The sequence below is a fragment of the Pelodiscus sinensis genome, chromosome 14, assembly GCF_052426305.1.
Source record: "Pelodiscus sinensis isolate ZL-2025 chromosome 14, ASM5242630v1, whole genome shotgun sequence".
NCBI classification, from domain to species: domain Eukaryota; kingdom Metazoa; phylum Chordata; order Testudines; family Trionychidae; genus Pelodiscus; species Pelodiscus sinensis.
Genome location: NC_143065.1, coordinates 44,251,847 through 44,267,332, shown reverse-complemented (window position 1 = coordinate 44,267,332; position 15,486 = coordinate 44,251,847). Strand labels below are relative to the sequence as shown.

The window sequence follows — 15,486 nt, the reverse complement described above, 5'->3', positions numbered from 1 at the left end:
AGCCCAGAGCCCCCCACCTCCACAACCAGCCCACTCTTGCACCCTGCCTCCTGCCCAAAACCCTCACCCCCAGCTCATTCCTGCACCCTCCCTCCCATCCAGACCTCACATCCACCTTCTCCTACACCCATTTTGTCATCATGGATGGTTAGCTGGAGGTCCATGGGAAGGTTTGCATTGAGTGGAGTGGGCTGCACGCCAAAATGTTTGAGAACCACTGCTACAGGTCACCTCCCTCCAAACAAATCTCAACATGAACTTACTGATTAGTAGTGCACATCAACTCCGGACTATAACTGAAAGGCATCCATCAACACATTTTTCTTGTGCAGCATGAGCAGGACATGCCAGAACTAGCAGTAATCTTTAGAGCCACAGTATATTTTCAAGTAAAAAATCATAAATCTAGCAATGAAATGCTGAGCAGCAGGCAGCTAGAGCTGCAAAAGAGCACTAATCATAGCAACCGCTCTGCAGCACACACAGAGAAGTCACGGAAAGTACAGTCACTACCAAGTGTGACATGATGAATCATTTCTACTCCAATTCCAGAAAGAAGAATAGGGAGGAACGACGCCTACATTTTAAAGCTTAGACAAGTAATAGACACAGTAATATGTTAGACTCTAACAATACACATAAAACTCTCTGAGAGCCTGAAGCTTCTGACAAACGAAAGACCAAGTTCTAAACTTGGATTTGCTCTGCTGTAGTTGAAATGAGACGTCACCAAAAGTTTTAATTGGTGTTTAAAAAAAAAAATCTTTGTGCTTTGGAGTCCTGTGACAGGCTGGCACACTTGCTGACTTGTAAGTATTCGGAGAAGAGAGTGAGTGAAATTTGTATTTAAAGTCACTGCTGCTCATTTTAAACTGCCTTATTTCAAAGGCTAAAACTCAACCATTGCTTTCTTCACGGATGCTTTTGAGTTGTTAGTGGCTAATGCTTGTAAGTACTTTTTTTAAAGTGTTCAGACATTGATAAAAAAGGGTTTTCATGTAAAAGAACAAAAACAACAGGAAATATATGAATTTGTTCTGGTGCGGAACTTGACATTCAAGCCTAGATCAATTCTTTAAGTTTAAATGGCTCAAATATGGGTTTCAGAATTACATTTTATTACTAGAGCAGGCAGGCAACTGGAATATGCAGTGCTAACGAGTCCCTATTCAAAGCAGACCTCAGGCTGGGAAGGATGCCAAACAACTCTAGCAGCCCACCAGGGAGTGAAGAGACCTTTATAAAGTTTGAACAGAACTAGGAAAATGTGAGAATGTCCCAGGGGATGAGAGCCCTAACTGATGTGATTTGGGGCCAGACTTCTTGTACAAAGTTTCCACAGGGTTACTAAGAACAAAGGAAACATTAGCTGGAAAGGTTTCTCTCATAGCAAAGGTCCCACATCCTCTTACAAGTTTCTTGCCCAAAATTCCCCCCCTCCGCACTCTACATTACAGGAGGTGAAAGATCATATTGAAAAGCAGGGATGTACATGACTAGTTGACTATCCGATAAGCATATGCTTATTGGGTAGTTGACTAGTGTTGCTTCCCCCCTCCCCTTGCTGCCTCTATCAAGAGAGGCAGCGGGGTGGGGGGCGAGCAGGATCCAGCTCTGGCGCTAAGTGGAGCCGGCTTAAAAGCCAGTCTCCCCTCTTCCCCCGCGCAGCACCATCTCTGCGGGGGGGAGGACACACAGAGGTGTTGGCCGGGGGATTGGGCACAAGCCCGGCCCGGTTCCCCCTGCTGCACTTGTGCTTTTTGAATGTATTAAGAGCCTGACAGTTCTTAACACATTTAAAAGGCAGAGACTCAGTGGGGATAGCTCTCAGGGCCGGGAGCTAACCCTGCTGCGGCTCTGCAGTCTCCCGCCACCCACCCCATCAACTAGTCGATGAAAATTCCAACTAGTCGATTAGCTGATTAAACGCTATTTAGCATCCCTAGTTGAAAGAACACATCAGATGACCCCAGACTGCAAAATAGAGGAATAATTAGAATACATTTTAATTTTAAAAGCATACTGTCATGAAAATCTAGTTTTACTCAAGAGTGAAGCAAAAATCATGGCACCACAAGGAAAACACAGGAATATTTTTAAAAAACTCACTGAATTATGTAATGTGTTGCAGATTACTGTTTCTAATACCTGGATTCTTCTTCACCAAGGAGCTTAATCAAAAGCTTAATTCACATATATCCTTCATCTCAACACCTTTCCCTTTTGAAACGTCTCCTGAGTTGATGCCAAAGAATGCCCAAAGATTAAACATTTAACGACGTGATCTGGCTGTGAAAGACAGAGCTGAGCTTTTGTTTAGTGTGGTGCTCCAAGAGCTGCCTTTACCATGCTTGGACGAGATGCTTTTATAAATGTCTTAGGGCTACTCTCACGCAGAATTCAATATGGAGGTGAGGCATCGCTACATAACTGAGAAGCAGTCGGAAATGATGGGGTAGAGGTGGAGACTGACTAGGGATGCTAAAGGCTAGTCAACTATCCGATAAGCAAATGCTGCACAAGGAGTTCCACATTCCTCCTTTGAAATGTACAAGAGCCCCAGCTTGGCCAAGAACAGTTACCATTTCAAGAATCTTACTGTATGCAACCTTCCTTCGCAGGCTTTCTACCCCTTAGCAGACTGGTGTTCTAAAGACAGACCCACTCCCAGCCAGAGATCTGCAGTACGATGGTATGAGGACAACCATAAGATTTCTTGTATCTAGTGGCACAAATTGTATCTATTTAATTGCAATCGAGGAATATGAAAAACAGCTTGCAGGTTCTAAAATTTATTTCTGAACTGAGACAACGTTTGACCTCCAACATTTTAACAAATGCTATAACGGTATAAAATCCTGGTGCGATATACTGGTTTTGGGCAGCTGCAGGAAGAACCTAAAGGAAGACCCAGTGAAACAAGCAAGTAAGTGCCTGATGTTCTTTGAAACACAACTGACTGGGCAGAGCTGGTGGTTACATTTCGAAGGCAAAGCAACGGCTACACATGCTTCTCACTACAAACACAACTGTCTGAATCGATTGAAGGGGACTAACTGGAACGCTGCAGCAATGACCGTGGCTTCCGTGACAGACAAATATGCATGAGTGAGACTGAGCAACATGGTGCTTAGCTCAGGTTGCCTTTTTTTAAAAAACAGAAACAATGAATCACCTCACTAAATTTATGCTTCCATACTGGAAGCACCATCTGGCCATTTGAAACTGGACTTCAAAAGATAAGTGTCCTATTTTTCTGAAAGCCTAGTTTACTACAAGCTTTTAGAGAATATAAATTTTTATATAATTGTATTTTTATGGAAATGCTAACATAAGAATAAATCTAATTTTCTGCATCAGCAGATAATTTTTAGTGATGATGCTTTCAGGATGACCTTAACAAGTACTCTTTGCTTCTCTTAGAGAGAGAGATAATTCACTTTTAAATGGAGAACAACATCTCCTACACACTTCACCCCCAGCCAATAAAGCACATTTTAAATTCAGTTAAGCCATTGGAGGGCGGGGGGAGAGAATGGGGAGAGAAGAGAAGAGCTCAATACATTTTACATGCTTATTACTGCATATTTTAAACAGACTATTAGATGTCACTTTATGGAAGAATAGGTCCCGGCTACCCTCCAATTACATAACAGATTTGTTTTAATCTGTGCGTGTCCAGTGCATTGAGAGGCTGCATGTCTGCTGGTTAGAGCAGAAGACTTGGACTAAGCAAAGCAAATTTCTATTCAATTGATTCCACCACTGTGAGGAGAAATACCGGGCAAGCTCTGGGATGCTTGGATCGCCACTCTGCTTAATGGAGAAGATTCTCGCTACTGTGACAGCACTGAGATCCTCAGATGAAAAACAGGAACGTCAAGTATTAAATTGAAACCCGACATTTTTGTAAGATGACCAAAAGCAAGATGCCAGTAAGTTCTGGGACGGGCGCTCACAAAAGCCAGCCACCATCTTCAAAATACTGAACGTTAAGATGGAATGCCTGTTTAACGGTAACCTCCACAGAGAATTCTATGGTCACGAGCAAGACCTGCCATCCTATACTGCCAATATTCTGAGTTATCACCTATGAAATATGACCCTCCTGGTGTGTTTCTTAGACGTGGGTCACACAGACTGATACATGCCATTCCTAAATAACAGCTCAGACTGATGGCGGTGGCATGGCTGGCCATCTTCTAGTTACCATTTGTAGAGGAGACTCACATTGCAAATGGAAGTGATGGCATTCACAGTCCAGGATGGTGAGCATATCTGATCACAGCGACGACTGTTCATCTCCATTTAGAAGCTTACAAGTGGAGGAATAGACACGGCTTCAGTTGGGGGTTAAGGTGCACAGGAAGTTTTGTGGGAAAAGTTGCCTGATGCCAGTATATTTTGCTTTCATAAAAGCAATAAGGTTTCACTAGAACAATTTAGAAAGAAAAAAGTGAACCATTCTGGAAGAACCATCATAGTAGATTTAATTGTGCACTGAACAGGGCCTCATCTAAAGCCCACTGAACCAAACGGAAGTCTGTCCATTCACTTCAGTGGGCTTTGCATCAGGCTAAGGAGAAAGGGGTTCTTGAGACATTCCAGACTGACTGTTGCAACATATGGTATGCAAGCCCCAAAGGAAGCATTAGGTATTTTCTGTTTTGCTCCAGTCTAAATGTAATGCTGCAAAAATATTTGTAATCACCCAAAAATAGCATTTAAAACCACATGCAATGTTTATGAACATGAGCTGAAGACACCACAAAACCAGCACTCCACTAAGACACAGAGAAAATATCTGCAACCAACAAGTCCCTTTCCTCCCCTGCTTGTCACATTTCAGAATGCTGAATCTTGACACGCATTGCTGGCTCTCACCTAGTACAATGCTTGGCAGCAGAGACAACTCTGCTCCCTGAAGTTTAAAAGGGCAAGGGTTTAAAAGTGCTACCGACAAATCCTTATGGATAGGGCTGCACGTTTTTCTATTAACCAACATATTTTCTACAGGTCACCTTTTTCCTCTACAAAAAACATAGGTTGAACCTCTTTAGTCCGGCACCTTCAAGACCCGACCAGTGCCAAACCAGAGAATTTGCCAAACCACATGAGGTCAATATTGTCTAGCAGCATTACCAACACTTCCACTGCTTCTTAGGCTCTGAGAAAGTGTTTAGGTGTAAATTAGAGCTAATGAACAGCAGAGAACACTGAGAGCCAGGACTGGTGGCTGTAAACAAACTTTATGGGACTGCAGGAAACTTGGCCACACCCATGATACATGGACATCGGGCTAGTTAAAATCATGCCAGACCATGGATGTTGCTGGACCAGAGAGGTTCAATCTGTATTTAACACGTAAAGATAACTTTTTTGAACAGTTCATCAGCCTTTCCAATAACATCACAATTCCTGTTTCTGGTTTCACAGCTGGTTGCTGTGAAATTGTCAGAGATAGGATATTGGGTACAGAACAAACAAAAGGCAGAGGAACAATTGCCAGAAAAATGCCTATAGTTACAAAAAACCCAGTATCACTTACACGTTCTTTAAATCTTTACAGTAAGTGTATATACTAGATGTAAATGGATGCATCAAAAACTATACAAGTCCCAATAATGTAAAGCAAACCTTCAAAGGAGAGTTTTACATTGACATTGTGACCTTTTGTTCTTCATTATGATACATAAAGGAATACATTTTATTGCAGGGTTTCTCAGAATGAAAGGAGTATATATATATATATATATATATATATATGAGAACAAGTCTGCTTTCTTTTTTTATCTGAGAAAGACCAGGGATATGAGGTCTGGTCTTCATGAATTTTGCTAGAGGAGTCTAGCAGAATCTCTAGGTGTGTGCCAAAAGTTTTCACACTGTAACTGAAGGTACAGATTGTCTTTCATAAAGGTTCAGCATCTTTTTCCACTGACATTTCCATTAATATTAGAGTTATAGTCATTAGCAAAATTCAGATATTTCCAAACAGCATTTCCTGACAACCTCTCAACTGCTCCACTTTTAAAAGTTGTTTCTTACTGCCTGTGACAGACCTACAAGTTAACCTATGCACAAGCCTGTTTGATATTGTGACCAATATCCCCTCTAATTTGTCTTCATATTAACCAATACAATGGGGACTCTATTCCCCAACTTGAAGTCCTTAGGTACTATCATAACAGAAATAAAGTTACCCTTAAAGAATACTTTTCTAAAAATAGAGAATCCAAATTACCATCTGAAAGTATATTTTTGTTGAAGCAAAAATTACTTCACAGAATCCTTATTAATATGCATAGAAATACTCAATATTTGAGAGAGAACAACAAGTCAATTTCAAAACATACGTTAATGGATATAACCTGGAACAACTTATTTTGGTCACGCAAATGAAGTACAAACATTATTTGTTTTGAATAGAAAGAATACAAAACTAGGCTAAAGAGAAACTATTCCTATTATACCGTAAAAGTAAGGAAGTCTGGTACTCTGCTATGAATTATAAATTCGTAATCACTTTAGACCTTGGGCTGAAAATGCCAGAATGCAGTATCTGTGTAACTGTGTTGGTCCCTTGAATTAGGCAGACAAGGTAGGTGAGGTAATTTCTTATTCTGTAAGAGTTCTGTGTAAGCTTGAAAGCTTGTCTTTCAGCAACAGAAATTAGCCCAGCAACAGACACTGCCTTGTCCACCTTGTCTCCAGTACCCTGGGATAAATACAGCTACAACACTGCGAACAACCCATATACAGGGATACCTGGCATTGGAAATCTACCAAGGTGCAGGCTGCTCCCTGCACACTGGACACAAAAGACCTGTTTATACAGAGATCAGAGTACAGGAGGATGCAAACCCTTTCACACCCTCTGGCCATCAACTCCTCTTATTTTATCAACGGCAATAATCAAATCCAAAGCAAATCCAACAGGAAGCCTAGGCATCTTTGTAACAGTTTGTTTTGCAGATGCTCCTTTGTTCAAGCCTCTTCGTCTCATTGCCCCCTAAATCTTTTCTTGACTAGGTTTCTCTAGGCCAGAGAGCTGCACACACCAGAACAGCGAACAGGTAACACCCAGGAACAGCTAAACATGTGAGCCTCCAGTAAATCTAACTATCTGCTCTTCAGATCAGGGGAGAAACTGCAGGACTAAACATAATTCTAAATCAACCTTCACAGAGCAATTTATTGACTAGAGATCAGTCACACTGACAGGTGTGCGTCTCAAGAAGGAAGCAGTTATAGAAGAAAGCAGTCAAGACCTTTTTCTGAGCTGTCTGAGACTAGTACGGATGGATGGGATTGGAGCAGCAATAACTAAACATTACCCAAAGAAAGAGAAAGCAAACAGCACAGAGTGAACAGGAATCGTTTGTTCCTGGAAAAAGGACTCACACAAAGAAAGGGAAAGCTCAGAATCAAGTCCGCAAGTTATGGACAATGGTTGTCTGAGCTAATGAGGTACCTAGGACAGGGTTCCAAAAGAGAACATGCACCACAGAACATGTGAAGGGAATGGCAGAGGCCTACCTTATACACTTCCACTGGTTTGGCTGAGCCATGGATACACACTAGACATAATTGTACTCTCAAATGCATTGATCCCAGCAAACTAAAAAGCACAGGATGGTTTACTGACGTGCCATGGGAATACGGAAATGTGTCCAGCAGGAAGTGGACATCTGTGAGGAAGTCCATTTGTATGTAGCTATGAGCACAGCACAAAAAAGTATCTATCCTTCAGGAATTTGGGTAAACGGCAATTTTTTTTTCTGAACAGTTAAAGACCTGTCCTAGTTGATCTCCATGGGGAGTGACATTAGGTAAGAACAGAAGCCGGTAGTTCTAGTTTACAGTGACAGTGGCCCAAAGGAAAATGGGCGTTGTCATGTATGGCCGTCACAAACGGTCCTCTTTGGAGGGTCACAGTGCATGGGCTGCCACACTAGTCTGTTGGCGTAGTACGACTGCTCGGGTGACCCATGTTTGAATGCTGGCGTGAAATGCTGGCTCTACTGAAGTCAGCATCAAAATGCCCATCAACTTCAACAGGGTCAGGATTTCACCCCATTCGCTTGCTCTGAAGGTCCTCGGGGGCTGGAGTGATGGAATGTGCAAAGCTGCAAAGATGTGGAGGGGCTTCTTGAATAGCTAATGTAAGACCTCCATATGATTAAGCAGCGGCAGGAGACAGGCTCAGAAAGGACTCCTCAACAGGCCTCCTGGATGGACAGATGCTGTATTCAAGCAAAGGCCTTGAAGACAGGTGGGAAATAATCGTGGCTCTGTATGCATCTCTCAGGGCTTCCAGGGCACAGACATTCTGAGGCCTGGAAACAACAGAGAATTGGTGAAAGAATTAAAGACAAGCTTCCGGGAGGAAACAGGCACGCAGAACACAGTGACCCAAGCGAATCAATACTGGATATTTCTGACGGAACACTAAGACAGATGTAATGAGGGTGGGGGTGGAAATCACACTTCAAGTGGTTACTGTAGCTTGTAAATTTGAGAAGTCTGGAATGATCTGAGGGTATTGTCACAGTTCTGATTTGGCTCACAACTCCCCATCCTGTGAAAGAATGAGCAGTGCACAAAAACACCCAGCTTTTGAACATGCTGACCCAATGCAGTAGCGTTTAAAAACAGAGAATGCAAATGGATCTTTAGAGGGAACTATTGTTGCTCTGAATTCAAACAAATAATCTTTTAAGCTCCAGTTTACAAAGGCAATTTCAACACTAATGAAGCATTAGGATGGGGAAAAGGTGTCAGGATAACGTAGGCTAGGTTTACACAGCAACATTATTTCGAAATAACACAGTCTGCATCTACGCAGCTGGCAATTATTTTGACATATCAAAAATATCAAGCTGGAGGACTTCTTACTTCAACTCCTGTAATCCTGATTTTATGAGGAGTAAGGGAAGTCAGAGGAAGAGCGCTCTATTTCGAAATAAGTGCTGTGTAGACAGCACCAAAACTTGAAGTAAGCGATTTCGAAATAAGCTACACAATTGACACCGCTCAATTTGCGTAGCTTATTTTGAGTTTAGCCCTGCTGTGTAGATGATCTCTCAGATAACCTCAGGCAGCAGCTCCAGGAAGTGACCGCACTACCCGAAGTGCTTCCGGAGGGCTTTCAATGCGATTCAGCCTCCAATCAGTGTGGACGCTATTTCTATATAGACCTGCGCTATTTCGCTGGACACTTGTAGTGTGGACGTGCTATTTCAAAATAGCTATTTCTGGAGTTTTTATTCCAAAATAACTTATTTCAAAATAAGTGCATAGTGCAGACGTATCGTTAGTAAGGTATACGCTTAATTAGAATGATGGATTTAGTTGAAAACTGCAAACTAACTTTTAATTCCATTTTTCAGTCAGACAGACCCAAGCCAGTTATTGTCAAGGATCTTTAAACACATTCTGCAAACCCCTCATACTAGACTGTCCACCCATCATTCTATGTCCTGGACTAAATACAGGTGGCCGGATGAGGTGGCAGCCAGGGAAACTCTGGCATCAGCTGGGTCAGGCGGCCAGGGAATCTCAGCCCCATCTGGGGAACCCCAGCTGCAGCGGGGCTTCTAGAGGCAGGCGGCCTGGTGGCCCTAGCTGAGAACCTCAGGATAACCCTGATGGCAGCAGGGCCACATTGGGCTGAACCTGTGGCTGAAGCGGAGCTGGCAGAGGCAGGCGGCCCCAACTGGGGAACACCAGGGGTCCTAGCAGCAGCAGGGTGTGGGTGATCCCAGCCGTGGAATCTCTGGTGGCAGTAGCTGGGCGGCTCCTGCCTGGGAACCCTGGGGAACACCGTGTGACAGCGTGGCTGGCAGCGGCCAAGCTGTTCCAGCTGGGAACTCCAGGAGACCCTGGGGCAGTAGGATGCAGAGCCCGTGCCAGGCCAATGGCAGGGCAGGAAGCCCAAGGGAGAGGAACGTGGGAGCAGGGCAGCCAACAGGGGAGCACTGACCTTCCCTGGTCCAGCAAATTCCCTGGTTCAGGACAGCTCAGGTCCCGAGGGTGACAGACCAGAGGCGCCCAATCTGTACCAAGGAATTCCACAGAAATGGCTAGCCCTCCTCCCCTTATGCAAGCAAACGGCTCAGCTGATACCAAATCAGGCTGCTTGCCTGAGTAGTGTCAGCAGGATGTACCTGAGGATCAGGAAGTCACAGCAGACTAACTCAAAGTGCAGAGTGATAAATAAGAAAAGATTGTTCTAGGTAAGAAATTGGTCTATTTATGATAAAGGTTCGGGGCTACAGTTATTGCCTCTTCACTGCAACCATAACAAGTTCTCTTGTAAAGTAGTGCTAGATGGCAAGAGAATGTCTCAAAAAAAGGGCTTTGCTACCATATCAGGCCTATTCTCCAGAAGTGCATGATATCAGCAGATAGATAAGTTAAGTTGCTTTTTAATGCTGGAGAGAACAAAAAGGCTGCTTGATTTCTTTTCAGAAGTTCTGGAAAAAAATATAGAAGATGATGAAGCCAGATCCTCAGCACTTTAAAAAAAAATAATGAAGTTGTCCTTTATCAACCACTCAAGCTAAGAAGTGGGTTTTGCCCAAGAAAGCTCATGATATTATTATATATTTGTTAGGGTGTGTCTAGACTACAGGGTTTTGTTGACAAAAGTGGGCTTTGGTCAACAAAACTATACCTGCGTTCACACTACAGCTGCGTTCTGTCAACAGTAAGTCGACAGAACGCGGCAGTTTTGTCGACAGCGGTAAACCTCATTCTACGAGGAATAACACCTTTTTTTTGATAGTACTCTGTTGAAAAAGAGGCGCTATTGCATGCAAACTGTGCTTTTTCGAAAGAGCATCTAGACTTTTTTCCAAAAATAGGCTTGCTTTGTTGACAGTACTGGTTGCAGTCTAGATGCTCTTTTTTGACAGAGGTTTTGTCGACAGTATCTGTTGACAAAGCCTCTGTCGAAAAAGGTGTACAGTCTAGACATACCCTTAGCGTCTAAGATGCCACAGGACTACTCGTTTTTAAAGTTACAGACTAACATGGCTACCCTTCTGAGACTTACAACTGTCACTATGCTACATTTAAACTAAGAAATAGTTTGCAGGCAGGGCAGCACACTCATTTTTATCCATAAAAGACTGATAATTAGTCATATGATGACAAACAGCAAAATAGAACTTACAAATTGATCTTGTAATCAGAACCAAACAGTTCATCCTTACAACATTTTGGTATTAAGTAAATGTAGCAACATAGATCCTGCAATTCAGCGGCCAAAAGCCTTGGTTTGCAGTTCTGCCATACCTTCAAAACTTGGAACAGGGCTGTCATTTGGTGAATTCAGTGCTCCTTAATATGTGCTAAGAAAGGCAAGTTGGTTTCCCCACCCAAGCTACTGTACTTGCTAGTTTGAAGTGCTAATGTAATTCTGACAACTTCACCTTACAAGCTGTTCCCAGTCCTATTTGCCATTAAAGATATAGGGTTCCTTTTTATTCAGCTGAAGAAGTCTCACTTGTGAGAAAGATACAGGAGAGGTACAACTGAGGGGAAGACTTTACTACGGGATAAAAGGGCAGCGTCAGAACTTGCATTACTCTCCTTCACAGACTGTAGCAATAGCGAACAGTCTGCAGTTAAGAAAGCAAGGTATACGGTACAAGCAAAGCGTTAAGACACAGTTGGTAACATCAAAATGGAGTCAGGGTTTTGGAAAGGGAATTCAAAATGGAACCTGTCATGCATGGCAAAGACTTTGCCGCCAAAAACACTGTTGCATACAGCACCTGGCTGTGCTCACGACACCAAGTGTGTGCACACGGCACGGAAACCTGCACAAGGCACATAGACTTTGCACAAGTCACTCTACTTTTCTGCACTTGGGACTCCAGCTGTTTTCCCACCTTTTGAACTCAAATACACTGATTCCTGAGAGGATCAGGTTGGCAGTTCTTCATCATGCCATGGAGGAGAGTCGCTTGCTGTACCTGAGAGCCATGGCGAAGGCTGGGACCATCTCAAGTTACAGACAGACCTCATCCCACTGCCACCATATCTGGGTGCTTGGACCCACCGTTGTGGCAATTGCCCAACACAGCGAGTCCATAGCTACCTGCATCCGAAGTCATCGGACATCAACTACATGAAGCAAGGCTTGCTGCTGTGGCGAAGGCCCTCTGCAGTATTAGAACAGCTTTGTGATTTCCGAGCAGCTGTGTTTTCCATCGCCAAGGCGAGGATTAAGCAAAGACTGAACTGTTCGTTTACCATGCCTGAGGACTCCTCCAAGTTCCTCCCCTACGCCTGTCCATAGCCAGAGGGTAGAAGGTCCTGAGCACCTGTTCCTGTTCCATCGGACCTCTGACTGAGTACAGTATTCCACTGCTAACCGATGGTTTTCTCTTTGCTGTTTCCTGTTATACCAGAGGGAGAGGGGTTGGAGTTGTTCAGTATTGATTTATTGTTATTGACTGTAGTGTTTTACCTGTTGTGTCTTACAATATATTTTGTTAAATTAGAAAGTGAGTCTGTTTATTGGAATCCTTCGAAGTAGGATTAAGAGATCCTCCGGAAAAGGGCTTATTTTCCGGAGAATCACGTCTAGACTGGCGCTTTTCTCCGGCTTATCCCCAAGCCGGAAAAAAGCGGCAGCCATGTTAATGCAAATGCCACGGGGGATATTTAAATCTCCCGCGGATTTTGCTATTCCGAAGTCTACATTAGCATCCCTTTTCCGGAAAGGGGTGCCAATGTAGACACAGCCTATGAGAAGAGGAGTCAGCCAGAGAAGATGCATCTATTTTTTGCTTAGCAAGTATTCTTTTCAAACTCTAGACAGTTGCTTTGCAAGATTTTGTATTCCATTCCTAATCTAAGCTACAGTAGCGGTTTGTGCACAGTTACCGTGAGGAAGTCATTACCATAATGTTTACATAGCTAGATAACTGGTTATTAACCTCTGTTGGTCACTCCTTAGCAAGCATGGTCTAAATCAGGCAGCTAAAGGGCTGGATTTCGCAGCATTCCACTGGAAATTCCAGGGCGACTTTCAGATAAAATAGCTCTGTTAAAAATCCTAAGATGAAAATGAATGCAGTTGGTATTGTGCTATTGAATACAGTATTTCATCAATTGTATACTGGTCTCAGAGTCTGAATGGGATGCAGACCTGGTCTGCTGAAAATGCACAATGGCCCTACAGAAAGCATGGGGAAGCTGGAGGTTTTTGCAGCTGGGGAGAACACAGCTGTGTCTTATGATGCCGGGGAATAGGTGGGAGGCAGTGAGAGACTGTTCCTCTGAATGTTTCTCTTCTAACATTCAGCAATGAAATGGTCAACCATACTAATCCTGAAATCATCATTGGTGTGTTCGCAATCAGCACCCCACTATGACAGTTCACACCTTCCTTATAGCTAGTACTACAAACACTGTGCTATTCCTTGGCATGTAGGCAGTCTTTCCCAATCATTTTCTTCAGCAATATAGGATTTTTTTTTAATCATTTGAAGAGGCTTTGAAGTGGGGAACCTATTTTGGTTCTGCTGACCCACAGAAAAATCAGTTGGGGGCAGCACACAAGTGAGGTTCCTCACCCCTGCTTTATTAATAATTGAATTTAGTCCATTCAAGACTAATCTATACAATGTTGAGAGAGAGAACTCCAGTGCTAAAATACCCATTGATTGTGGTAGCAGGGGGCCTGCAAATGCAATACATGTCCATAGGTGCAACTGAAGTGATTGTAAGATGCTGGAAGCTGCCTTCTCCTTATTTGCACTATGGCTCCGACTCTTGCAGGTGAACTGATGGCAGCATTGGTAGAATTTTTTTTCCCATAAACATTAGCTTGGAACCAGCCAAACAAAACCTTTGGGGGTGTCAGGAAATGATCTTTTTATTATTATTTTTGAAGATCTGGGCATGTATGTAGGAGAAGGCTTCATATCTGTTTACAAAAGTTGCCCACTGAGATTTTTAACTTCTCAGAATAGCTCAGTATACTGACCTTCCTGCTTACGATGTATGGAAAAAGACTATTTTTACTTAACACCAGGAATTTCTGCTGAATAGTGATAAGCTGCCTATTTACTTTTCAGCTTCTATACCAAGCTAAAGTATTTAGTCAAGGGAAAAAAACTGAATAGTAACTGCCAATCTTAAATGTTAACTAGGATACAAAAACACACACACACCACACCCCAAAACCCATGTTCCAGTAACAATTCAGCAACCAAATAAATTGGACAGACTAGAATTCAAAAAATAACGGAGAAATTAAATATTACTATTAAGCTGTCACACAGTACTACAGAAACAGTTCCATTTGTCTCAATTGTGATCATTTTCCTCCATAGGAAAATAATTTAATAAAATCTCCATCATACTTCTGTACCACTGATGTTTACTTCAGCTTTGAAAAACACATCTTCTCCAGCATTTATGGAGCCTTGCTGACAGAAATTCTGCAATGCTCTCAAAGTCTGCCCTTCAAAAGCTAATTAAAGATAATTTGTTACTAGAATTGGCTTCATGACTATGTTTGCCAAATTCTCCTTCACAACATATTTATTCCCAGAGCAGTAGATGATGCAACAAAACTAGAAGTACAATTCTGAAATAGACAGATCAAAGAAGTAGATGAGATTATGACTGCATTTATTTTAATATACTCATTTACAGAGGCATTAAAATAGCCTAGTAGTGAATAGCTTTTTAGTTGAATGCTAATCTACAAAAACTGGTTTGAGTATAGAAGACTAGCACCTTATTCATAATTAATTGCATTTAAATCTATATGCAATCAGCATTTTAATAGTTTTAACTAAAGATAATCAGAAGTTAATTTAAACAATGCATAGGATTTCTTTTTTCCTAAGAAATTATAATACTGTACAAATACAAATGAATAGACCTAACATAATTAAATCAAGATCACTACTCTATACTGGGTGGCTAAGATAGATTTACTATTTAGTTATGGCTGTTTGCTATATTCCATCTGTATACCAGGTGAAAGGAAGATCTAAAATGTCATTTTACTTTACAAGGTGTCCAGTAATATACCCAACAATTCTCTGTGACTACAGCTTAATATAATTGCCTATATTATTCACCAAATTCCACCTTCTGCTTAGATTTAGAACAGAAACCTACTTGCCATTAGATTGTGTGACAAGAGGGGTTTAAAAAAAAAAAGCATACTATAATTTCATATGATTGCATTTGTAATCATTACCCTAATAAAAAAACATTGAATCTATTATTTCATTTCAAAGGTCCATCTAGCCCGGTAGCCCGTTTGCCGACAGTGGCCAGCACCAGGTGCCCCAGAGAGGGTGGACTGAAGACAATGATCAAGTGATTTGTCTCCTGCCATCCTTCTTCAGCCTCTGACAAACAGAGGCCAGGGACACCATTTTATCCCCTGGCTAATAGCCTTTTATGGACCTAACCTCCATTAAATTATCTAGCTTCTCTTTAAACTCT

General features: G+C 42.3%; 1 protein-coding gene across 6 annotated transcripts in view; it reads right to left on the bottom strand.

The window, feature by feature from the left end:
- Nucleotides 1-15,486, bottom strand: part of GLCE (glucuronic acid epimerase) — a 116,534-nt gene that overhangs the window by 16,191 nt on the left and 84,857 nt on the right. The window lies entirely within an intron of this gene.